Raw genomic sequence first — 27,560 nt, forward strand, 5'->3', positions numbered from 1 at the left:
GGCAGTCATGGAGGAGACATGCCTGCTGTGGCGGGCAGGAACTTGGTGCCATTGCCCCCTATCCCTGAAGCCCTCTGTTGAGCCATGCAGAGAGAGGCGAGGGAATCCCTGTTGTGATGTGCCCTGTCTGCCTGCCGGGCCTGTCCCAGGGCAGGTAGTTGTTTCTAATGGTTTATTAATGATATCTAATAATTTATTAATTATTTCTTATCATGTTGGTTCTAATTATTTATTAAAGTAGCTAAATAGGGGGTGGAGTTGTGTACGTGGGGAATGTAAAACCTCCTATGTTTTGGGTTTATCCAATTTTTTGCAGCCTATATTCCTGTTGAAGTGATCATGAGGTGTTCATCAACAGTGAACGAACTTTCTGGTAATGCTGAGATGGTGCTGGTTACTTTTGTGGCAGACAATATGAGCATTGTGGGTGACCTGCCCATTCTGACCCCTGTCCTGGGGAAGGGGAAAGGAATGCACTTGCTGTCAACTTTAGACCTGGGGCTCTAGAGTCTGGGTTGGCCCTTGAGTCCATTCTAGAGGCTGGTCTTCAGGGGTTGGTTGTTTGTGGAGCTAGGATAGTTGGAGCAGTTGGCAGTTGGGCAGGGAGGTGGTTCTAGGTCAGGTTCTAGAATACGTTGTAGCTCACTTGATGGTTCTAGCTCACTTGGTAGCTCCTAGAGCGCTTGGTTCTAGAGCGCTTGGTTCTAGAGGGGGAAAACAAGCATGTTCTGAGAACTCTTTTCAAGGAAGGATCAAGGATTTGATCTGGATAACATGACCACTATGGAGAATGAAATTTTATGGGAATAATTATTTGACAGAACACTTTATAGGGCTTAGCTGTCTCTCTAGTTGGACCAGAGCGTGCCCACAAATCTGTTACTGTAATTTGATATTTGCTTGCCATTAAAACCTGCCAAATATTTGTACGTACAGGAACGCTATCCAAAATAGTTGAGAGAATCCACAAAAAGGAGAGATTTGGAAGGCCTCAAGGTGAAGCAGATTAAAACTTTACTTCCCCTGGGAGAAGACTGGTAAAAAATAATTAAAAAAATTAAGCTTCCTCCACCAAAAAGAATTAATCCTAAACCATAAGGTGATTTCAGGGAACACCCTCCCCCTCTAAATATATCAGAAATTAACAGTTTTGACAACCTATTTTCCACCATTTCCAGGTAAGGTACAGAAAGGGTCCTTAAGGTGCCAGGAGATGACAAACTGGAGATCAGTCTGAAATAGTATATTACTGCAAATAAAATCGTCTGCCTCCGTGGAGGCAAATTAAGCCGTGGGAAGGAAACAACCCTTCCCTATGGGGTTCTGATTTTTCCTCAAAATGAACCCCACGCTTGGTCCTGGCCACCACAACGTGACCAGATAATGAGACCTGGGAGGAAGCTAAAAGAAGAGTGACAAGACCACCCCTTCTGCCTTCTGATCACTAAATGATCAGACGTTTGGAAAAACTGATTTATGTGGGAAGCTTCAAACTGCTAAACAAGGCTACGAGATGACAACACGTACTTCTGTGTGTGGAAAAAAAAGCCTAAAAATATCTGAAGGGTGTAAACATGAAGGAGAGAGCTGCGGTATCAAAGGGACAGCACATGGTACAGGGTTCAGAGCTGGCAGCTTTCCTTGCTGTTCCGAGCAGTGGATGGGAGATAACTGAGAGGCAGAGCAGCAGCATCATGACTATATTTCACTTAAGCCTGTCCCTCTGCGACTTGGTTTGTCACATCCTACTCCTGCCTGAGACTGGCATCAGGACCTGTCCCACTGAAATACTGCCAGGAAATAAAACAAAGCAATAAAATATTTTCCCCTCCGCTTAACTGTGGTGACCCCCAACACCACGGGACAAACTCAAGCTCGCTGAAATCAAAAGGGCTTTTCCTATGGGGCTGTAAAACCCATTGTCAACTGTCAAGTGTCATTTGTCCTTGCAGTTGCTTCTTTCCTTCTCAAGTAATAAGGCAACATATGGATCATCATTACCAGACCCCAAGACCGTAAAGAAATTGTTATATATTTCCTACAGCTCTCTCTAGGTTGGATTCTCAGCTGATGGGAAGCAACGCTGATTCATGGCAGCCAAAGACACAGCCTCTTGTGTTTTGTCTTCTCTTCTCATCTCATTGAACTTTCCAAGGATCTAAATTAATGTAAGGGAAATATGACCTTGCCTCAGTGAATTGTTTTGGTGGATAATGTGCTGAGCGATTTATGGGCAAAAAGGGTTTTTTTTTTCCCCCTTTCTTTAATAAAAAGTGCTTTCATTCAGCAGCTCTGATGGAAAGCCTGCAAGGACCCATGATAAGTATGTAACCGGAACAGACTCATATTAGATATCACTGTTACAAATCTATTAGTCCCACGCATTAGAGCATGTGCTGGACCTGATGAGCTACACTAGTGGGAACATGAGTCATTTTCTGAAATAGATGTAGCTTGCAAATCTTTTAGACTGTTATCCAATTCCTTTTCTTTCAGTTTAATTAGGATCTAAAACATGGCCTTAAGAGCTTGCATGAGTGGAGGGAACTCCGTGTAAAGGACAGGGAGACAGCTGCGAGTGTTTCCCAGCTGCTTTGCTGCTCAGCCTGTCGGCTTTCACCCACAAGGTGGTTTTGCTGTCTCCCCAGGGACTGGTGGAGGCAATGTCTCTTGAAACATTGCAGGACAGAACCACTCTTCCTCACTAAAGGATGATGTGCATAAGGTGGGTTGGCCTTGGGTTTCCTCCACATCCCTGCCCAGCTGCTACCAACACCCAGCACGCTGGGAGATGCGGGGCTCTCCTACCAGCTGGCAGAGCTGCTCACTCTGGCGCAGGGCACCCAGCACCCGCTGGGCCTGAGCCAGGGTTCCTGATACGTGGAGGGGTCTGCCAAAAGCTCCCTAGCAGGGTGACATAGCGACGGCAGAGAGCAGCAACGAGACAAATCAGATGGTGTTTCTTTTCCAACCATATATGCAAAGCACCTATAATGAGTGGAGATGAGCCCCTGAGATGTGTGATGCTGCTGATGAATTAATATAAAATCAAACCATACACTTTAAAGGCGAGAGCATCCAGCCCCTCTCATAACCAATGCAGGACATGTTTCACCCAGAGCATATCTGCTATCAGTGGCGCTCCTTCTGATCTTGAATTCATCTGTTCTGTACATTTGAGGACTGGCGTGATTAGCATTTGGCTTTGCAGAATTCAGAACCTAATTCCTAGGAGCTTTCATGTCTCCCTTTTTCTTGTTTTGATACTTGTTTGTCCGTTTGTTAGTTTGTTTGGCAACATATTTCCTGTTTGAAACAAAAATATCAGAGATGGGCACTTACTTTCTTCCTGGACAGATTCCTTTGGATATTGATTTATTTCTTTTTTTAAAGATGGACACCTGGTTTCCTTACAAGTGAGTGCTGGCAGGCTGAGAAGCTGTGGGGGGAGGAGGGTGGAGAGGAGAAATGCATCTGTTTAGAACAAATGCAACACTGTAGGAAAGCCTTATATTATGATCCAAGATTGGCCTGATTGCCTGATGGTCTAAACATATGGTATACTCCTATATATATTATGCATGAAAACTAGCTGCATGCACATAGCAGTTGTTCTGCAATGTTTTACATACAGTCTGCCAAATCCTGAACTTCTCTGTTCTTATTCAAACCCAGCTCCCAGTGAAGACAATGAGCATTTATCTAAGGCTCACTGCGTTTGGCGTGCTCCATCCTTTCTCCCTTAATTTAATCTCAGCTGGATGAGGATGTCAATATTTCACCCTTCCTTTAGCACCGAGTGCTGACCTTCCTGCTCCCCAGGGCACGTGAAGTTGGAGCTGGAAGCATGTGGTGGTGTGGCAGTGAAGGAAATGCTGCTGGGCAGGAAAAAAAGCCTCATCTGCAGCATGGTTAACAGCCTCTGATGCAATGCTCACACACCTCTGTGTGTTAGCTCTGGCTTGTGCTAACATGTACATGAAATAGTCTACCTTTGTCTAGGATCTCTAAGATAGATCCACCTGGGCAAGGTGGGCACTGGGATCTACTAGAATAAGAGCTGAGGAGAAGCTGTAGCAAGGCCTGTGGTTTCTGTCCTGCTCTGACACAGGCATTCCCTTCCTACCTAGCTGTAATCTGGTTGATCTTTCTTTTGTGGGGAGGAAAGCTACTGTTCCTGGGGGAACTTCACGTCATTGCACTGCTGGGCTGGCAAGAAGTTGAACCAGGGAGTGACATTGCAGCTATTGCATGTATTTCTTGGCTACCATCAGCGTTGTGCTTGGGTCCCATACACGGATACTTTTTTGGGGGGGAAATATCTCCCTTTTTTTTTTTTAGAAGTCATTTGAAGGGTTGAGAAGGGGGCGGGGGGGAAACCAGGTGTTCATCTTACCAGGCCGCCCAGTATCACCATGCGTTTCCTTGCTGTGTTTAAGTGTTTGCCCTTTACTGGAGGTGACAGACCAGAGGAGCTAACTGGCAGGTGGTCGTTTTATGACATGATATTTTTTGTAACTCTTGAAGTGATGACACTCCCAAAATGCAAAGAATTGACTTTTCCAGATCAAGAAAAGCAAAGGTGCTTCTAACTGTTTGGTCCAATACCACCTGTAGTTAAACCAAAACCTCCTGTTGCACAGCAAGACATCGTCTGCCTGTTAAGAGAGTTTCTGAAGGTCTGAGACATCCAGAAATTATGTAAAGTGTTTTGCAAGAGTCCCTCTGCCATTAGCTCTGCAACAGAAAATTTCCATGAATATGTCATCTTTGACAGGCATGATTATGCCTAATGCAGGGTCGAAACTTTGCAGTTTTGAGGAACTTACTGTCAGCCTGATCCCTGTCCACCCACATCTCCATCAGAGAGGGTCTGAGACTGGTCATTGCTTCTTCTGAGTTGGCATTAGTTGGAAGCCTGCACGGATTCTAGGAATTTGATTAGAGAGATTATCCTCCCTCTTTTTTTCTTTTTTAACACTGAACAAGGAAAGCTGTTTTTGCTGTCTTTGAAATTCATTTTCTCCTCTGTCCAAAATGTTATTGAAATCTCCTGGGCTCTGTCAGGTCATTTGGGGAATTCCTGTCCTCTTCTTCTGCCAATACACTCTGTCGCCCTGCGGCACTGCCACCAAAATCCTACGCAATTAGACCCCAAAGGATGATCCAAATTCAGATTTAATCTTGGGCAAAGAGAAGCCTTTAGATCAAACATCCCCACTACTGTGCAGAGCAAAGACTCTGAATGAATCGCCATGCGAGGATCATTAGAGGAGCAGATGATCTGAAGTTTAACACTAACCCAGATAGATGATGGATAAACACCACTTTCCAAAAAAAAAAGCACTTTCTCATGCTCTTTAATCCATCCAGAATTTAACAACTGGGTGCTGACTGAGGCACAGTTTGATTGGGGAGAGATGAAGGGACAGAGAGGAAGATTAACACAGAGCCAGCTCAAAGCAAACGCATTTAATGCTGCCTGTCTCAGAAGCTTTGAAGAAAAAGCCCTTGTGTCCTCGCTGGTTCTCTGTGGCAACTTTTTGGCATTAAAGTTCACACAGGAGAATGATGAGTTTCCTATTATCATGTATGGAGATGGGATCCATTGTGCTGATTCCCATGCTGTGGAGATTTAACATTCGCTACGCTTCATTCTACAGATATACTGTGATGTGTCCTTTTCAAGCTGCAGCCGAATACCTTGAAATCTTGACGGACACCTCTTATCTGATAGGGGCTGCTTTTCCGCTGGCTGCTCTTTAGAGTGATAAATGTCAGGAGTTTGGGAGTTTGCTTGTATCTAGGCACTTCATCTGAGACTTTGGGCAGGTAATTATCCTGAGACCATGGGACTTTGTCATGAAATCCACTGCTATGCTCATACAGGGAATGAGTCAGCCAAGGGTCATGGATTTGCTGTATCCAGGAATTGGGAAGCATCCACAAAGATAAGGAGGGGAGGATAAAATCTGAACAAAGATTTTCCCCAATCAAAAATGAAAGCAGACCTTTTCTGACATTGTGAAGTTGTCTCTGTTGATCACCTGGGAAGGCCATGAGTCGAGATTGACCCAGTAGCCTCCAGATTTGAGGCTTCAGTCAACCAAGCAAAGCAACTAACCCTTGCAGGCTGGTGTCACAGCTGGAGCAAAGTGATAAACCTCTTATGTGAGGGAACCGGTAAAGAAACCAGAGATCTATGGCAGTTTTCTAAACAGAAAACTTTCTTCCCCTATAAACCCTTAACATGTTTTTGTCCTGGTGAAAGCTGCAAGGAGGAAACACCTAGAGAAGTGGAAGTTTCTTATGTTCCTTCCTTCTCCTGTGTCTCACCTTTGCTCTTACATGTCCACTCCATTCTTCACTTCCAATATTTATCATCTGAAAGATGAAAATAGGAATCACTGGAATTCATGAAATTTTCATTACAACATTCTCAGTGCTCATGAGGTCTGAGAAATTAGGGTTGGCAATTAGTGGAGGAAGGAAGAGACGGGAGTCACCTTGTTCATTCTCCTCTTTGCCCAGTGCCAGGATGTTCCCAACAGTGTGTCCAGTGAGGCAGAAATATTGAAGGTCTCTGACTGGAATGAACGTCAACTTTTTTTTTCTGGAAAAGCAGCACAAGCCAATTTCAGTAAACTCTTTGCATCCTCATATACCACAGAAGAAGGTAAGGGAAGTGTTCGCATCCCAGCCAGGCATGGTGGCTGATGAGGTGGCAGTGACAAGCTGCCTGGCTCTGGCTGATGCTGACAGCAAAACCTGGGGCAGGTGAGCTTGGATCGCTGTGGAATGACACCAAGAGGATGGAGAGGCTCCGGCAGCATCCCCCACCACTCTAGAGCCAAGTGTAATGTGCTTCCCTTTGGTCAACACAGCTCTGCTGTGAGTAATGCCTGTGATTAATGCACCCACCACTGCCATCCTCCCTTCCTTGCTCAGACCTGCTGTGGCTGGTGATTTAGGTGTAGCAGGGTGCCCTGCTTGCCCATTCCCAAGGTGTCACAGAGCTATGCTAAGGGAAACTGCCTTCCCCACCTGACAGCTGGGACAGTATTGTTGTGAGCTCTGGCTGCCCCGGGCCCGGCTTCATGCACCACGGCCCCTGGCTAGCAGCTCCTGCCGCAGCCTGGCTCTGCAGAGCAAGCAGCTCGGCCCCTGTTTGGAGGCACAGGGTGAGGAACGCTGGCTCTGTGTTCAGATGCCTGAGTCAGTTCATTTAGGTGCTTGAGGGTAACAGTTGCTTCATCTGGTTGGCTTTTTTTCTGTTGTTTGTGCCTTTGTTTGCTTTACCCTCTTTTTCTCTTAACATACCCTTTGAGCTGTTCTTTAATTGAAGTAGACGGAGCAGCTGCTATGGTGTGTGTTGTTTTTCCCATTTTCCCCTGTGAGTCACACATTTCCTTCCTTAATGTCTCTATCTTCTGTCAGTCTGTACTAATGAAGCCCCACATTTCAGCTGCTGAAGCTCATCCGCCTGAAATTTTGTAACTCATTTCAATTCATTTCCCACTTTCCCCTCTCCCCTCTGCTGCCTTTCTCCCATTCCCATCCCATCTCTCTTTATCTCCTCTCCCTGTCTTTGACTCTTCTTCCACCCCTCCCTCTGTGTGTCCCACCAGCCATAGCTCCCTGCACACAGCCCCCTTCCTGCCTGCTGCCCTCCACAGGGTCCTGAGGCCTGTGCATCATTGCATACACATGAAGCACATGCTGGGAAGGTACAACAAGGAGTGGGCAGCACTGCCGTGGGTGCCAGGGTAAGGAATGGCTCCTATGGCTCTCTGCTGCAAGGGGCCTGGAGAAGCCCCTCCTGGGGCTGTGGGAGCTAGGAAACACTAGAAACGGGCATTGCCCCTTTTGTCCCTCTTTGCTCTACAGGGGAAGGAAATAAGGCTGTACAGTCGCATGCCTGAGACCCAGTGGAGAAAGCTACCCCTTGGCTGTATATCTTGAATGGGTTTCAACCCATAGCACACAGTCAAGATCAAGCAAGAGCGATGGTAAATGGCAACATCTCCACTCTTCTTTGCTTTGCTTATGAAGGTCATTCTTTCCATAGCTTTAACTGCTCGAAGAAAAGAATAGCGACGTGGGGCATGGGGAGCAATTTGCTGGCATGCCTTGCATGCCATGGAAGTCTGAGGCACAGGGAGGAGAAGATGTGAACTGGGAGGCTCTGCCCTTGACAAAGTCAGGTATGTCCCATAGCACCACTGCTTGGTGCTCCCTTATGCTGAAATGAATCCATGTGCTGATGTCTACTGATTAGGGGGGTCAGTGCTAAGTCCTGAGGTTTTTTTTCCTCATTATCACTGTTTTTTTGGGTTTTGGTGGACACTTCCTGCTACAACACTAAGCCCTGCTGATCTCTGTTGCACTTATATCCTTACTCGTACAGAAGACAGGGACTGCTGTTTCTTCTCTTAAGAAGGTGGGGAATTGAGGCACAAAGAAGCAAGGACCCAATTTGAAAGTTAGGCTCAGAGCATACCACCTGTAATATGTCAGCAGCCCTTGTCTAGAGGAGCCTGTGACAAATCGGTACTGCAGTCTCAGTAGTGTCCCTTAGCAATGTCAAGGAAGCCAAAGACACTCCCAGGAGTCTCTGGTTTTGATAGCAATCCTCACTGAAAACCCCGTTATCACAACTGGATCAGACCCCTTCTTGGCTTTCACTTCTTTCTCTCTCCCATCCGGTACAGCTGTCTTTTCATTTCAGGAATAAGCAGAACTGAGTCCTTGAGATTCAGCTGCAGGAATCTGATCCCAAACCTTGATTTTTGCAGGTTAATTCCATCCTTACCACCAAACACCTGATTCTCCCAAAAGAAAAATCAGGGTTAAGATCATTTTAGAAACATAATAGAACAAATAAATGCAAATCTTTGCCAGGAAGAAAAAAACCACCTTGATAGAGATCAGACACTGGCTTACATGTCCCTGGGAGAACCAGCGGAAGAAGACAGAGTTATGAGCACTGGATAGCGGTAGGAATTTTGCTCTTGCTTTAATTCTGTTATGCTGTTTTTGCTTTAAAATGCAGGTTCAAAGGAAAAAAGAAATAACATAACAAAAACATGCCGGTGCTTTCCTCTTTGGCTTCAGGGCCTCCTGTTGAGGTTCCCTCATCACCATAGAGATAATATTGCTTGTTAGGCCTAAGACTAGCAGTTGGAATTCAAGTGGACAAAAAGACCTAAAAAAACCCATTATAAATCCCCAATTACTTTCAAACTGTCAGGCTTATTAAAAAATGTAAATATCCTTCTCGTTCTTGCAGAGAGTGTATAAAAATGCATGAGGCTAAAAGTCAGCTGAGCTGAAAGGATTTGATTTCTGAAATAACTTTGCAGGGAAAATGGCAGAAGTTGCTCCTGGATGGCAGAGGGAGGACAAAGTATACCTGCCTGAGCCACTGGTCCCACTCACCTTGCTGTTGGCATGTTGCTGATGCTACCCTGACCTACTAGATCACTGGTTTAATATTAAATTTTAGGCTGATTTTCAGCTGTTTTCAAGAGATGGTCAAGCAGATCCAACAGAGGGAATTTCTACCAGCCAATACAATTTGGACCCCTTTTCAGTATTTACCACTCACCTCAATGGAACGGGTTTTCTGTTAATGTTTTCCTCCTGCTCTTTCCTCCCTTCCCTTTTTGGTAAAAGGGGAGGGCATCTCTCTTGTTCTCAGATTTGGTCTTGCTCTGCTTGCACAGGAGTTTCTCGTGAGTCTTTCTTTAGTGCAAAGCAATAACATCTCCTTTCTCACCATGACATACTTCTGGATTCAACAAGGACTTTCTCCAGAGACTGGAGTTTCCCAGCTGTGCAGCAGAGCTGGTGCTAGCCCTGCAAGATGGTGAGGTTATTTCTGGAGGGAACCAGAGTTCCTTTCATTTTCTCCAACATGAAGTGTATTGAGGACCTCCTTCCCCACTGCTATCTTATCCACAGCTACCAATGACAGTCCTCAGGAGGGTACATTGTCAAATAAAGAAAACTTCAACTTCATGTGTTAGTGTTAGGCAGATTCAACTGCAGTCATTCTGGTGGTAGAAAGGGGCCAGTGTTGCCCACAAACTGGGGAGGAAAGTAATATTCCTTCCACTGGCATCAAAGCCAAATATCTGGGACATTGGCAGACAGGTGAAATGATCCCAGGGGAGCCCTGAAAGGCAACCGGTGTGCCATGGGTGCTGGGACGTCTGTTATACTCTACAGCAAAAAATATCCCACTCAATTATCTCTCAGGCTGAAGATGCAAAGAGTTCTTGCCTAGAAGGGACCCTCCTTGTCTGGTCTCTTGTATATCACAAGATATACATTCCAAACACAAGAACATATTTCATACAGTTGTCCTGCTTTGAAGCCCAAGAGCTTTGTTTTTTTTTTTTTTGCTGCTAAATTTTGTAGACTTCACGGCATGTACCCATAATGACAGGGTACTCAAGCCAAAGGCGTAAGATTGCCCTTACCCCAAAGAGCTTTCCATCTAATAAAAAGCCAGGAAGAACAGCTGGATGTTAGACAACAATGAGATAAATTAGTGTAAAATGCAGTGCTCCAGCACACCAGCAACTTCCTTGTGGTGTCCAGATTTGATAGGCATCATAGAGAAGGAGGAAACGAGAAAAGATTTGAAGGCAGAATAATAACACAGGCTGATAGAGAGCTTCTCATGAGCAGAGGGTAGCAAGGAGAAAGCATTAACATGTTTGTGTGGCAGTAGAACACGTGGGCAGTGGAGTGGGATCTTGGTATGCACTGTGGCACTGATGCAGCATTGATAGTAGCTGGGGAATGGGGAGGAAGGGCAGGCCTTCAAAGAAAGGCAAGGAATTTAAGCATCTCATTATGTCATTGCTATGTGCATACCAGCACATCATACGGGGTTGCCATATTTTATCCAATAACCTGTATATGCTTCAGAGGTGTATACAATAAAAGAGGAAACTGTTAGCTGTTTAATTAAGGAAGGAAAACTGAAGTGATAACATAAAAAGAAGCATAATTGCTATTCTGATCAATCATCTGCAGGGGCTAGCTTAAAATGCTGCTACCCTAAAATCTCACTTAGAGACTTTACAGGGACTGCTAAACTTGACACTTCTGCCTGTTCTCTCTGGAAAAGCCAGATAGTGGAATCCCCCTTTTCCACCCATTTGCAGGTGCTTTGGCACTAGTTATATTTTGTCTGGATGCTTATGAGAACCCAGTATTTTAATTTCTGAGCATTTGAAGGCATCCTGAGAGCCCTGACAGCAGCATTTTCCCGGGGGAACTCCTATTTGAAGAAAGAGCGTCATGGAAGACGCAAAGGCAAAATTTGACCTTCCTGTGCAGTTTTGCTCCACATCGCCTTGACCCCCCTGCTATCAGTTCCTGATGTGGAGCAGTTTGTAACATCCCGGTGATTGCCCTCTTAACCTGGCAATCCTGCAGAGGCCTGCCATCATCTCTGGCCTGACAGAGCACCCGAGATGTTTTCTGCCTTGAGACTTTAGACGATGCATTTCCAGAGTGAAAGGACAACAAGAGTTGACTCCATATGAATGCCAAACTTTAAATGTTTTGACTATAAAACTGAAACACCATTACCTATTCCCTGCAGAGCTCCACTCTCTCTCTCTCTCTCTCTCTCCTTCCCTTCTCCTCTCCACACTGTAGCCTTTTGTATGTCTCAGGCATTAATCCCTTGCTGCCGGGGTGTGTAAATTAAAGAATAATAGAGCTGCAGAGGCATAAGCTCGCAATGATGGGGAATGTGTTTGTCTGCTAAGAAGCAATTTCAGCGAAAATTAACTCAATTTCATCTGAAATAGTGAAGACCGGCATAAGCTGGCAGATCCCCGAGGATGGCAAAATTACTTCGTCAAAGCTCTGCTTGCTTAAATTAACCAAACAGGCACTCCAGGTTATTGGCGAGACGCAGCTAGTAACCAGGTTTTAATAAACAAAAATAGCTTTTTGATAAATAAGGAAAGTGCAAAGCTTCTTATGTATTCTACTGATGTTTTCATCTGTGTGTCCTCAACAGCAAGACCTTCATATTCCTTCAGGAGCTTTCTTCAAGTCTCTGTCTGGCTGGTGCCTTTGCAAATGAGTATGAATCAGAAAGTGTTTTTGGAGTTGATGTTGGATGAACCTTTTACCAGCAACTAACAGACTGAATGGCTCAGTTTGCAACACCAAGGTGCGGTAACAGAAACAGTTTTTAGAGAAATTTTGGGTTTTTTTTCAAAGTCAGAAGATGACTATTATTTGGTTTATGGCTATTAAATTGCTCAAAATACGATGTGGTGTCAGAACAACAATTGCTCTATACTGTCACCGATACAGCAGATTCCCCAGTTAAGTACATTGCTGCCAACAAGCAAGTCGAGGGGTGAGATTTCTCCTCCAGCTGGGAGTTCAGGTCCAAGGGGAGTAAAAATTTCATCATGACAGGAAGAATGGCTCAAGGACCAGCTCAGAGGGCTTGTAAATCAGTTGAGAATGTGCTGTTTTGTATTGTTTGTTTTGGTGGGGTTTTTGTCACTATTAATAGCACTTCTAAGGATTGTATTTTGCTAAAGGGTTATGATCATTAGGAAGGGTCTTCTGGAAAATATATGTCGGACTTATTTTTTTGCCACTGAGTCCACCACCATCAGGAAGGAAGATTGTTTCTTTTGGATCCCGTTCCTCCAGGTATTGTGATTTTGGTTTTGGGACTAGTATTCATCAGAAATATCATTTAACTGGACAGAAGGATAAAGAGCTTAAGAACTATCTGTTGGAAGGGAATATAGAAAAGCTTCTCAGAATTGCAAAAATACGTTATCTCCAATGACTCTCTCTCCTTTGCTTCTCTCTCCCCAAAAGAGGCCATCAGTATTCAAAGAGCACTTGATATTTAAAAGTTTTGGGTATATGTCATTAGTAGCCCCATTGGAAGGATGGATTGTTCCTTCCTGTCTTAGCCAAGCCACAATTTCTGGCACTGGGAGCTACTTCTGTTCTTGGCTTCAAGTCCCCAGTGAATGGGATCATTAATGATTTATCCAAGGAAAGGAGAGTTGCAGAAAGATCAGACCCGCCAAAACAGAGTATGAGGTGGAACTCAACCACACAGGGATTGCACTCCCCCTGTTGCTTATTTCTCCTCTCCCTTCATACTACGAATCTCAGTATCCACAGCAGGGAAAGCAGCTGCATAAAAGATTTGCTGAGCCATCCACTCATTAAAGTGTTTCACTGGCAAAGAAATACTTTCTCTCACTGTTGCATATTTACTGTTTAGAGATTGCTCGTTAGGACAATCTGAGGTTGTATTTTTTAGCAGTGCTGGTTTCAAATATCGGGAGAAGACACTTGGTTAATAACCCACTGTTACTGCCATGAACTGTAGTGCCCTGACTTGGGAGACTGGCAGCCCCTCTCTCATAAACAAAAACACAGGGTAGGAAATGTGGGACCAGCTCCGTGTAATATCACCTCCCTTTGATAGGATTAATTGCAGAAATGCCACCAACTTGTCATTAAATCCAGCAAATGCATTTGGAGCAAGGGATAAATAGTGCAGGGAGGCAGTAGCTCATTCAGACAAATGCGCCCTGCTGAGACCTTTTCGTCACAGCACTCCTCCATCGGGTTGTCTGTCACTTTTACTCCTTTTCCCCATTAATGCAGTGGCTGTGGTCAGAAAGGTGCTGGCTTTAAAACAACAACCTCCAAAACAGCCAGGGGAAAAAAAAACACTCCCTCTCGACACTATCACCAGCCAGGCCATCCGCTTTTGCAGAGCTCCTATCTGCTCCCTGCATGCTGCTCCTGTGTTGTATCTGCTCCCTTCGCTGATAAGACCCAGTTCGTCTATTGTCAGCCCCGCTGAGCCAATCTAGCTGCATTCGAGCGAGCTGGATTTTGTTCTGCATCACGTATCAATGACAACTTCCAGCTACGGCCTTGCTTTAAAAACCTTGCCGGTGAGGACACATGGAGCTCGAAGAGCAAGGCAGATCTCTGAGCACAAGGGGAATTCAAAGCGGCTCAGAAACAGGCTTTGAAAATAGAGCAAATATGCTGTGGAGGCCATCAGGAGAGACTAGATAAACATGGGACACCAAGATAGCTGCAGGCCAGACTGGCATACAGTGCCGTACCTGGAACAGGGGTGTCAATGGATACAAAACGCAGCAGTATGCCTGCTATAAAAGCAGAAAAGGGGTGATTTGTGATTAAGGCACAGCAGTGACACTGAGCGGCTGGAGTCTGTTGCAAGTGATCTTAGCTCTGGGCTCCCTTTCTTGCAGTGTTTGCCAGTTGTCTTGACCAGAGAGGAGATTTTGCAAAGGTGTGTTGAATGCAGTCGGGAGTGCAGGGAAATCAACGGGGTCCCACACCTAGACCTTTGCAGCCCTTTGGAAATCTCCCCCAGTGATGTGGCAGTCGCTAGGGTGGGGAACAGAAGGGGCTTGCCTCTCAAGTTGCAGATAGATGGTCTCTAACTAAGCAGGGCTGCATTACAGTCAAGGCCTTGAAGAGCTACTCTAATTTGAATAATAAATAAAATGTAGCCTTCAACTGTGGTTTTATTAACAGTATGGCACATTTAAAAATCAAATTACTTTGATACTCTTGACTCAGGAGAGTCAAGATGCAGGGGTAAAGCCAATTGCATAGGTGCCTTGTGGAGTACAAAACTGCTCAAGCTGTAGTTTGTGTGTATTTCACCTTTAATGAACCTGCCATTTAATGAGTCAGCACTGATGGGAAACGTGATTGTTGTCTTTCAGGAGCACCTTATGCTTCGCCTCTTCCTGCCAAGATGTCACCTCCTTGCTCTTCGCTCTCTTAGACTGCCATGCTTTTCTCCAGCTCTTTCAGACGTTCCCTGCTCAAAAGATTAACCCTACAGTCTCATGTTGGATAACTTACTTCAGCTGAAGAGAAACAGCAGTACAAGACAGGTAAGAAAGTAATTGCACCCTGAGGAAACATAAGGAGTGTCTGCATCATATACACTTACTCTACAAAACAGCAGCTACTTATGCAAAGCAAGTGGCCTTTTAAATCCAATATGAGGTACATGGAAAAGCCATCATGGCAATTACCCTGTTAGACCTCTATCATGGCTACTTGTGGCAGTTTGCATCCTATCCTTAATTTAATTTTCCACTACCGGAGACAGTGCGTCTCACTGATTCTGCACCATGTTGTGGCCATATCTCTGGATCAGGGCAGACAGATTGTGAAAATCCAATGTGAGAAGCCTGATAAGAAGGGAAGGGAAGGGAAGGGAAAGGAGGGTTGGGATGAAACATCTTGGGGTGAGGAGTAGGTGGCAGGTCCAAGATGGGGTTTAGGCCTGATCTAGGCTTGTTTCCCCCAAGACATCTCTGAAGGCTGCCCAGAGGAATCACACACTTCACTTCCAGGGGTCTTAATATGAAAGCTTTCAAGCTAAATGTCACAAAAAAATGACTCACTGAGCACCCCTAGAGATCAGTCACCCACACAGCAGCTTGTGCTGATGTCCTTCAGCCTTGCTCTGGAAGGGCCATGTTAGTGCAGAGAAGGATTATGGACATTCAGAAAAAAAGATTAGACAATGTCATGAAAGAAAATCCATCATGGAAGAAAATCCATCCAGGTTTATTAATCATAGAGATCCATTATTTCAGGTGAGAAATACGAGGCCTGAGGTCTGTGGGAGCAGGTAGAACATACAGCAAATCAGACTCAATATCCTCACCCTTTCTGTGCCCTTTCCTTGCTGCTATCAGCAACGGGACAGCAGGCTGGATGGGTGTTTGGCTTTGCTCACTGCAAATGTTCTTCTCTTCTCTGAACTTCAAAGGTAAAAATAGTCAGAGATCTCTGACTCGATTCACACAAGTGTCTTTCAGATGGGAAAAGCTTTCAGTTGCTTCCAGCCTGAGGCCAGAGCAGTACCAGTGACCATGAAGTGGAAGGCTCCACATCCCGTATTAACCAGTCACTGCAGTCTTGTTCTCTCTTCTTTTCCTTGCCTTGACTTTGTTTTTTTTTCTGCCTCTAATGAAGCACAAGTATCCAGAAGGAAGGCATGCCAGGGGTGACAGGGAAATGTCCTTCTGATCTCTCCTCTTGAAGGAAGATTTGGAACATTTTAATAAAGTGGATTAAGAACTTGGACACAAAAAGTAACCTGTTGCTCTGTGACGGGCGCTTTAATCTTCTCCCTGAGCTGCTGATAAAGGCTTTCCTTGAAGAAACCTCCTGAACACAAAAGGAAAAATAAAAGAATGGGAGAATAGACTGAGAGGTGCAAGATGTTTAAAAGCACCCCCAAAAATGAAGCTGCTTGGGTGTTAATTGTGTTCTTTTTTCCCAGAGCCTGTTTTCCTCTTTAGTTTCTGATTTTGAATCAATGCTAGAGGCTGCAAAGCTAAACCAAGGAAGGAAAAAGCCTTTGATTAGACAATCTGAGTGGTAAAAAAGGTATTGAACAAAAAGTGCAGTCAATGAACTACTCAATACAACAATTAGAAGGTGAAACTTTTTCTTTCCCTTTTGAAGCAAGACACACCTCTTCTCTGCTGGAAGGAGGTGGGTGGGAGGAATTTTTACCGTTCTGGTTCCCAATTGTCTCCTGGACCTATTTCATTTTAAAGAAGAATGTGACCTATAAAACTGGCCCACTTTCATATCACCCAATACAACCTGTAAAACTATCTGGCATTTAAAGGGACACTCCTGGTGTTTACAGCAACAAATTTTCTGTTACAATAAATTACTAAAGAGATGTAGAAAAACGTTGTCTGTATAAGTAAGTGTTCCTGGAATATTTCTAATTACAGAGTCTTTCTAACACTGCTGGCAATGTAAATGGCTACACAGCTGAAGTTTTGCCCAGATGGGGAACCCCACTGTTCCATGAACATGATGTGAAAATAAAATCTGAGCAAGTTGAGTGGATTGGTCCGACATACTAACATGGTAAGTTCGTGTATTTTGTTCCCGTATTGATGACTGGAATTACTATTGTAAAACTGGATATCTTAAAATATAGTGCCCCTTGCCTGCCCTGCTAGAGTATATTCACCCATGGGAGCATCTCAGGGTGTTGTGGTTGGTTCAACATGTGGCCATCCTGAATTCCTCCAAGCAGCTCCGTGGAAGCCAGTGGCACTTTGCAAGAAGGTCAAGTTAATCACCCTGTGGGTCTTGCAGGTTCATGACCTTGGCCAAGCCCTGCAGCGTTCAGTGCAGTGTTGGTCTCTTGGGCTGCATTTTGAGGTGAATTTGGTTCAAGAACATGGTGTCTCCTTCAGCCTGAACCATGCCTACCCCAATCCAAGACAGACCCTGAGCTGCCTTTGCTGTGCCAGGGGCAAAGGGTGTCATCACAGGCCCTCTCTGAACATGGGCAAGCAGAAGGCATGTGTGAGTCAACTCTTGCCTACCAGGCAGCCACAGATACCGAAGCAGCATGAGTCCCAGAGGGGCCTTATTTATTCTTGATGCTTCAATTTAGGCTTGTCTTTGCTGCCTAGATCTCACAGAAGGAGGGGAACTGAAGAGTTTCTGTCTCTCTCTCCCTCACAGTTTCAGATGCATATACAGCCATTTATAGCCACAGATCATGGCATCCAAATAAGAGTTGGGTTCACATCTCAGCTGTATCTGGTTTTGTAAGATCAAGTCTCTCATTTTTGCCCCCTCACCTCTGAGAGGCTGCAGCCATTCCCTCTAGTCCCTTACAGGGTTTTGCTTTCTGGCTTTCCCTCCAAGCACCGACTGTCCACAAAAAGCTGGGGCAGGAAGGGTTAACCTCCATTTGCCTCACTGCCTATCACATAAAAAGGCACAAAAGCGTCTCTATACTACTGCTTCCCTTGTTCCGTTGTGTAAAGGGAGAAAGAAAACCCCAAACAAACCAGAGATAAAAACCTGGCGGGTTTTATAGATCAGCTGCAAAAGGAAAAGCAGGAAGGGAGCAGAGGGCTGGGAGGGAGCAGCCCTCAGCTGGCCCCGCACAAGCTTTCCTGTTCACCTCTCTTACTATATCCTTTACCCTCCTATAAACAGGTCTAAGCCCTAGTGTCACTTAGCATCCTTGCACCTTGCAAAGCACTGCACCTCATTCCTGGGAAGCGCCTGATCTTCCTCTGCCACCCGTATACTCCCTCCTGTCCCAATGAGTGCTTTACAGGGCAACCAGCAGCCCCACAGCCAACCAACACCTTCCTCCCGCAACACTCTGCTTTGGTGCCCTGTTTACAACCACAGATTCACAAACTACTCATTATCTTTTCTTACACCTTTCCCCCTTTCTACCAACCCTTGCTAATATCCTGTCCCTCCTCATCTTCCTTTTTGTGCACCGTCATGCCCCAAATTGTCTTTTTTCGGGGTCCTATTTTTTCTGATTCGCAAAAAAAAAATGAGTCCAAGAGCTTTGCAATTTTTGTTTTCAAGCACACATTTTGTTTTGATAAACTGCATTGTTTTGTCTATAGAAAAGTATTAACTGCTTACATCTATTTTCTCAAAGACCGCACATGAATATTAAAAGGGATTTATTCCTACAATGGCTCCGGGCAGTTGTGTAATCCATTATAGGCTGTCATATCACACTGTGGTAATGTGAAAAGCTGGGAGTCCCTCCAATAGTATTTATTAGCAACCCAGGCACATTTTCACTTTACATTCACCCCCCGCCCCGTGATATGTTCACGTATAAAAATATACATTAGTTTCTTTAAACTGTTGCTTGATTTTAATTATGATGGTGATAATGATGATTTAAAACAAAAAGCAAATTTCACGCAAGTGATAGTGACCTGGTTTATAGCATTTATTTCAATATATACTGGAATGCTCAATTTAAGACCCACAGGCCACCTGGACAGTTCGTTTGGCCAGTATTTCCCTCCTTCCCGCCCTGGGGTCTCATGTGGCCACAGCAATGCAGGAGCACAGAGAAATGGGCTATAGGGCAGCTCTACTGCTACAGACCCTGCACCTGCTTTGGTCATGGGGTGAAGAGGGCTAGGAGGGTGGGAAAAGGCTTATCTCCTTCACTCTTCAACACCAAAAGTAAGCAACAGTCACAGGGCAGAGAGGGGTCCTCACATGAGTCTCTAGCCTCACCATCCACCTCCTGTCCTCACATGTCAGCTGCTCTGCAGTCGTTTTGGTTGCCTTTCTCTTGACTTCTTCGACAGGAGATTTTGACCTTTCTCCCATCTCCCCCATTTTACTTTGAGCTTTTTGTTGCTTTAAGTCTTTGGTGGCAGTGTCTGGTCTTCACCCATCAACCAGAACTGGAGCTCAACCGTTGTTTCTTTGTCTAGCTACACTGAGACACAGCAGAAACTCCCCCTGCCTTACTCCAGGGTGATCTCCCAGAAAGGTGCTAAGCCGTGTGGATGGGATCTCTGAATTGCTTTGTTATTTCCCTGTGGAGCCAGCCAAAAGTCCAGCAAGAAGAGCAACTGCAGTGACACTGCTACTCATTCTGCTGGGACGCAAGCCAAGGCTGGCTCCTTATTTCACAGAAGTTGTTGAGTCGCTGCCAGAGGCTAACGAATGGTGGTCAACAGTGAACTGACCTTCCTCTGAACTCATGATCCCAAGGTGAACAGCTCCATTTATCCAGAGCCCACTAATACCAGTCAGCTCTTCTACATTCGCCTTCAATCAGATCTGGCTAGGAGGGCAGTTCGTTAGTGATTTTGCTGAACTTGGATGGATGCAGGAAAAAAAAGAAAACACTTGCCTTCATCTCTTGCTTGCTTGTTCTGATTATATAGAAGACACAAGCAGACCATGACCTGCTGACAAACACATCCTGAAGATGGAATATAAGAAGTCCACATCATCCTATATGACAGGCTGCGGTTATACTGAACTAGGTGTCATGACCTTGGAAGTAGCCTATGGGACAAAAGGTTTTCTCCAGAAAAGGAGATCTTGGTTGAGCTGTGTTACAAGCCTGAGACAGTGAGATGATCTACAACAGCTTTGACGAGTGAGTAACAGTAATGGGGTTGTATGAGGTGTCTATTAGTCCCCATGGGTCACCCAGGGCTTTGCAACCCCTTTCAGAGGAATTTTACTGTGCCTGTGTGTGGGAAGAGGCTAAAAAATGGGGATGGGTGGGGTGGAAGAGGCTTAGAAGCATCATTGTTGCCCTCTACCTTACCTCAACTGACTCTAATATTTTCCTGTCGTTCACAACTGTTTCCTCTCTCCTCAGTTGTCACTGCCCTGTTATGTGGATAAAAAAACCTCTGCTCTGAGATTTTGCCAGAGCAAGTCAACTTGTGGGACCAACATCTGCAGATGGAGCTGGGCATGCGTGTGGATGCAGATGGTCTGTGGTGTGAGTGGCAGGATGGGAGTGTGCAGTAAAACAGCAGGGCTCACCTCCATGGCCCCTTTGTAATTCATTCTTCAGCCAAAACTCCCTGGCCTATATTTGTGACATAATGATTGTCTCCACAGCAACCAATTATGATGATATAAATAAACCCTCATGACATTATTACACTGCATAGAGGAGAGATGGAGAGTGATGAACAACAGAGGGCTAGGGGGGAAAGAAATAGTTGTGCAGATAGTAAAAGATAACTCTAGCTGGCCATGAAGGGAACAATGACCCTAAATTATATGCAAATAAATGGTATTGTTTAAGAACCTTATTTCTTAACAGGAATAATTAAGAAGAGCTCCCATCCAGTCTCCAGATAGTTCTCCTGAGGAAGCACCTTATGGCCCAGATGGCAGTGTTCAAACTTGCAAATCAAACCCAGGTTACTCTTTTTTTACTGCGCTGACACAAAAAGCTGCCCAAAGCTGGTGGGTGAGACATCTGTTTTCCTGCCTTTTGTAAAGATTTATTTATAAGAATGCCCTGGCTTTGGATGAAGTTCTTTGGCTCAATATTGAAGTGTGGCCAGCTTACACGAACTGGATGGTTTGGAAAGGAGTTGCCTTGGTCCCTCAGGTTATCTTTGAGCATCCATGCATTGCTGTCTGGTTGGGAGGGGGTGCTGCAATAGGGCCTGTCTCTGGGCTTTCTGAGGATGAGGGCCATGTACCCCCTAAAAGACTCCTCAGGGGAGGCAGAAGAGAAATGAACAGCTTCTTTGTCCTCATTCCTCCATATGAAGTGAAATTCTGCATCCCCAAAGGTGTCTCTCACCTATCCCCCTGGTCCTGGTACTCTCCATTTGCTCTTTGCCCATCTCATTGGTCTCCATCTCTGCCAGGTGAAGCCTCTTCACCTTGTTTTGCTGGTCGTCGCCAGTAACCTTGACTGACCAAGGTCAGCTGGTCCTGCTTCCTCTCCCTGCATCCCTGCCTGCTGTTGAATGGCTGCTGGAATCTCAGTGGAGTCAATATACAATACCCTGTGACTTTAAACACATCTGTTCTCCTTGGATGGCTGCAGATGACTTTAGCCTCCTGCCCTACATGTAAAACCTGGCATGGATTTTTTTTGGTGTCTTTTCTCGCCCCCTGCAGTGTGGCACTAATTGAACCTCCCACAAAGTCCCAGACCAGGACATAAGTTGTGTTTTCCCCCTCTGTGATAGCAGGATGCAATCCCAGCATGAACTGGCCACATCAGTTCAGTTGCTTGTTCAGCACCAGCTGGCTTGATCTCAACAGTGGACCTTGTCTCTAGGAGTAGTTTGAAACCCAAGATCAGGTGCCTGCATGCCATTGTGGATGCAAGCCTGGGCGCATTAAGTTGCGAGGGAAGTAGCCAAGTGAGCAAGCTGTTCCTTCAGCCAGCTGCAAAGGACTCATTAGCCAGCAGCTATTTAGGTAGTGGCACTGCAGCAACTCTCAGTCGGAAAAGGCTGATTTGTGGCGGTTCCTTCTCCACACTGAGAATGCACCAATTAGGAATATAAATACCGTTAATCCCCTGCGTTAATACCAGCAGCTTTGATCATCTTTCCCCATTATCACTCCCTTGCTGTTAATAAAAGTGATAACCATGGGGGAGAAGAGAAGGGGGACTGGATTAATCAGTTTGCAGTTGGTGATGCTGTAAGTAAACTGACAGGTCTGGAGACTAGGGATCTGAGGAAACCCTGGAGAGATGGTGTTAAATAAACACTTTTGTTCATGCAGGTTGGAAAAATGAGACACCCAAAGCAACTTCACCTTACTGACAGTGCTTCTGGACTACAAGGTGAAGCCCAAGATCAAATTTCTAACAGGAACTTGCTACAAGGTGTGTTTATCTTCCATCTGGAGCAGTCAGCTGGGTGGCTTCCAAGTTTGTTTGAGTTGGTGGGGAAAGGGCAGGGAGGGCCCTATGTTTCCAACCAGTAATAGATATTTATGGCTTCTGCTCCTTCCCTTTCCTTCAGGTTCACCCACGCCCTGAGCTCGCTAGTTATATTGCATCTAGCCTGGGGTCTCAACTACAAAAATCATGTCCAGGCTTTGGAGAGCCTTTTCTTGGGTGGGGAGCAGAGAGAACATATTTCCCTATGCGGATCCTTACTGATAGCTCAGGCAGACTGGGCAAAACAGATAGTGATTGATAGTATTTGCTTATGATGGTTCCTGATGGCATTCTGAAGAAGAATGGGGAGGATAACTAATTTGCTCGTGAGAATCTTAGCTTACCTTTGAAAAAGATAATTGAGTCTCTTGCCTTCATATTCAAAAGATAAATGTGCCTTGAGAATGGCCAATTGTGTCTGATTGTGTCTGCGGAGAGCCTGAGAATAACGGAAAGCAGGTGCATCACTAGCACATTAGTTACAAACTCTCCTGATAGGCACTTAAGTGGCCCCATTATTAACCAGTCACTGCAGGACTGAAAGGGCAGGCACGTCCCTGCCACAAAAGTGCAAAGGATCTATTGGAAATGGCACCTCATTCAGGTCTTGAGTGCCTCACATGGTAGATCTGGATATTGAGCAGAACCTGGGAGAGCATCAACAGCTTTTGTTTTCGGACTGATTGTGGTTGATAGCAAGGCTGGGAGAGGAATCCAGGGGTACCTGAACCCAGACGTGAGGGAACCATGACAAGTGTCTGAGGCACTGGGATGAGGTGAGTGAGGAGTGGAGCAGGACATCTCCCCACGATACCAACATCTGCTCCACCTTCCTCACACACTGGCCTCTTGTTCTGTTCTTGGAGGGAAAAGTGGCATCATTTGGGGTCACCTTTTTCCCCCATTATTTCCCTGGTGCAACTTCTGGCATTTCCTCCTGCAGAAATACTGTGCAAATGGTTGCCTTTACAGAGACTTCTCTCCTTGTCTTGCCTTCAGCTTGCTTGTTCAGTCCCCAGCCTTCCCACTGGGATTGCCTAAGGGTGGAAGTGGGGCAGAGAGCAGGAAGGCGTAGCCCTTGCTTTCTGCTTTGAGACCACTCGGGCTGAGGTCCACCAGCAGAAACACAGCTAGCCTGGACTGAAAGCAAGCCAGACAGTGGCTCTGCTCCATCACTGCAAAATGAGGCTGTGAAAGAACGGCATCCTGCAGTCTGAGGAAGCCATGCCCATGTCCATCTATCAGTGCAAACCCCTGCGGCTGGATCAAGGCACCAGCTGGAGTCTGCCCAGTGCTCCCATTCCTGGCTGCTGCTTGCTCAGCCCCATCCACCCAGAGCCCTTCCCCACTGTATTATTTTCACTGTCTCCTTTTTCTAGTGGCATCAAGCCCAGAGCTTTCACAGGAAAGGGCAAATGGGCTGGGACTCATTTTAACAGCAAAAGGGAACTTGCAAGAGCTTCACAAACTTCTGGATGGGGCCAGAAGGTCTTTTTTTTCTGCAGCAGCTGGTTGGAGATAGCAAGAGCAAGATTCGCCTGAACCTTTGATAATTAAACTCTCAGCTGCTGAAGAGCTGGCTGCCTGGCTGCCAGATAAATGCTGTTTCCCTTGAATTAGTGTGGAGCCAAAGTGACATCCAATGGCTGGTTAGGCTCATCAAACTGGCTGTTCTCTACAGCTATCCCGGGGGATGGAGCCCAGGCGGCCATTTGCCAATGGAAAAAGGCAAGTACAAATTCCAGGCACGTATCATCCTGCTGAATTTATCACATCTGCAGTTCAGGTACTTTTAGACTTCCTGATGTCATAATACTCCTTTATACAAGGGCTTTCAGGGAAAGCTCCCAAATATGCATTAGACGGAGATGTAATAAGACAGGTCCTGTATATTAAAGAGCTACTGCCAGCTCAAATTCAGTCCCAAATTTAGGGTTGAAATGAATGAACTATTACAAAGCCTGACACCATCAGAAACATTCCTGTACTATTTATTTTTTTGAACAGGAGTTGGAAGAAAAATTGTGGGGGTGCTATTTCTTTAGGGGAAAGCAAGTGCCACCTGCAGGGCCCCCAGACAGGGCTGTGAAGTGCCAATGGGAGAGCCAAGCATTGATAAACGTGAGCCTAACACCGAGCTTCATCCCCCGAGCTGCGAGAAATGGAAAATGCAAACAAAGGGGTAGAAAGAGTGGAGAGCAAATTCGGTTTCAAAAACTCTTCCTGTTTCAGTCATCTCAGGTACTGCTGGATTCAGAGTCTCAGTACTGTGGCAGTGATTTTTAAGCTGACAAGGTCCCCTATGCTCCGGTTGCATGTGTCAGGACAGTGAATTATTATTGCAAGGCCACTGAAGGGAGGGATGCAGTTTGTTAGACGCCAGGCAGCGTTCTTGCTTCTTAAGAAAGGGCAATCTTAAGAAAGATGGACAAGGCTAAAGAGCTGCCCAGCAAAAGATGACACTGAGAAACAGATACAGACACCAGCAGTGGAGAGGTTGCTCACCCCACAGGGTGACAGGAAGGGAACAGAGCTTTGTCAGTCCTGTTCAGGAGATATCTCAAATGAATCAATCTCCTTGCTGGATCCTGATGGTGTGAATCCTAAGAGGCCTCTGACATGGGCAAAGCAGGGTGGATGGGTGGGAAGGGCAGCAAGTGCTGGGGGAGCTGAGCTACGTGTGGCACGGCCCCCCAGTGAGCCCAGGGAGCAAGGAGAGGGCTCTGCACTTGACATTAAGTGACGGAGGAGGCTAGGTGGGCTGGCAGGGGATGGGTCCTCTCTGCTGTTATTGAACATCCACTCACCAGGGCTGAATGATCAGCTGGTATTTAAATACTACATATCAATAAATCAGCTGGAAGTGTGCCTGTCTAATGCCTGATGAATGTGTGCTGGTGAGGGCTATGCTCAGGGCCACCTGCATCAGCAGACTCCCACTGCTCACTTCCCCCCTGCCACACACACACACATTGAGTGGGAAGGCTGCGCATGAACAGATCATGAAGGCTACTTGCGCTGACTTTCTGTTTGAGAAAGAGGAGACAAAAGTTGCCAGTCCCAGCAATTCAGCACTAAAACATCTATTTCAGCACAAACCACAAGCACCTTGGTGCCGGGAACACATATCTGTCTGCAAATCAAAACCTGTTCTTTCAAAACCATATGTCATTGATTGATCAGCCCGATTAGCTGGGCTTTCTTTTGTGAAGGCCAAGCTGGAGGTAAGAGTTTTGATTTGCTTTTAGAGCTGAGGAAGAGTTTCATTCCCAGCAGTAGGCTGCTTGGCCACCAGTACAAAGCATTGCATCTCATGGCTATGCCATGAGAGCTGATTGCACCTTGGCTGACCTGCCTTGACATTTAGATATTTAGTAGAGCCAGCTCTTTTCTTGCAGTAGGGTAAGCTTGTTTGCCTGACTCTATGAGGGACTGGAAGGGCAACTAACATTGACTAATGTCAAGTGGTTCTGCTATACAGAAACAGGGTCTTCTGAGACCCCCCATTAGCAGCACTCACGACTGGGGCCAGCAAAGCTATACGTTTTCATTAGCAAAAGTGTTTTTCCTAGTGAAAAACTTTGAAAGAGATCCAAACTGAAGTGCAGAGGGTAAGGATGCTTGGCAGGGCTCTTAGAGGAGAAAGACTGGCAGCAGCTGGCATCCAACATACACCAGAAACTTAAAACAGCTATTCCTTGGTTCCTATATCTCACTTAACTCAGGCAGCCTGTTGGGGTAACAGCAGCACTGCAAATCAAAGATATTGCTAGTAGCAGTAGCTCAGTAGTTGCCATGTGCAGCACGAAAAATGAACCTGGTCATTGGATAACAACTCTTCTAAAAGAGCAGAAGTCCAGTCCTCTGTGGCCAGGAGGCAACCATGATGAGAAATTAGCACTTGAAGGGCAGCATCAGACTCTGCTCTTCTTTAGCTACCTCAGTTTTAACTCCATGTCTGGGGCCTCTTATTACAGCAGAAAGTGCTCCACATCCCTGTCACTTTGTGGCCGCAAGATACCCTGCTGTGTGAGACTTTACGTTTAGACCTCAGCTTTACTGTCTTTCCTGGAGAGCTGAATTTTCTCTTGGTGAAAGTGATATAGCTACATGGAAATAGGGTATCAGGTGTATCAGAAATATCAGGGTATCAGAACTAGTGTGGCCAGTAGGACTAGGGCAGCGATCGTCCCCCGTACTTGGCATTTGTGAGGCCGCACTTTGAATGCTGTGTTCAGTTTTGGGCACCTCACTACAAGAAAAAGGTGCTAGAGAGAGTCCAAAGAAGGGCAACGAAGATGGTGAAGGGTCTAGAGCACAAGTCTTACGAGGAGCGGCTGAGGGAACTGGTGTTGTTTAGTTTGGAGAAAAGGAGGTTGGGGGAGACCTTATCGCTGTCTACAACTACCTGAAAGAAGGTTGTAGTGAGGTGGGTGTTGGTCTCTTCTCCCAGGTAACAAGCAATAGGACAAGAGTAAATGGCGTCAAGTTGTGCCAGGGGAGGTTTAGATTGGATATCAGGAAAAATTTATTCATGGAAAGGGTTATCAAACATTGGAACAGGCTGCCCAGGGAAGTGGTGGAGTCACCATCCCTGGAGGTATTTAAAAGCCGAGTAGATGTGGTGCTTAGCGACATGGTTTAGTGGTGGACTTCACAGTGCTAGGTTAATGGTTGGACTTGATGATCTTAAAGGTCCTTTCCAATCAAAACGATTCTAAGATTCTAAATGCAAATGCTCCAAGGGCTGTTCTGATTTACTTCAGGCAAGCTGCTGGTTCAGTTTTCTGTTTTATGCTCTTGGGACATTTTTACTCTGTGCCTCTGCTGCAGCCTCCAAGCAAATCCAGTTTTAACTCATGACTGCAGGGGTCTCCTAGTTATGTCCCAGGACTGAAATCACAGCTGATGCTGGTACTACAGGGTTTTCCCATCACAGGCAATTTTGAGGGTAACTCCCCAAGAATGTGGTGTGCAGATGTGGGAAATCGGAACTACACCTTTCCCCTTATCAGTCCTCTTCCCAGCGCATGATGGCTTTACTTCTGCGGGATGGAAAGACACCTGCCTGATTTGTCTGGAAAAACTTTGAGCCAAGAAAAAGCATTAAAAAATACCCAGAAAAGCCTGACCTTCTCCTGGCCTGTTCCCTTGGTAACCATCACCTTGCTGTTATGGTATTCAAAGACAACTTCTAAACTTTTCAGAGAATATAACAAGGAGCCATTCAGGCAGGGGCAGAAGGAGCTGGGAAATGAGTTTCCTTTGCTCCCTG

The sequence above is a fragment of the Nyctibius grandis genome, chromosome 10 (assembly GCF_013368605.1).
Source record: "Nyctibius grandis isolate bNycGra1 chromosome 10, bNycGra1.pri, whole genome shotgun sequence".
Lineage (NCBI taxonomy): Eukaryota > Metazoa > Chordata > Aves > Nyctibiiformes > Nyctibiidae > Nyctibius > Nyctibius grandis.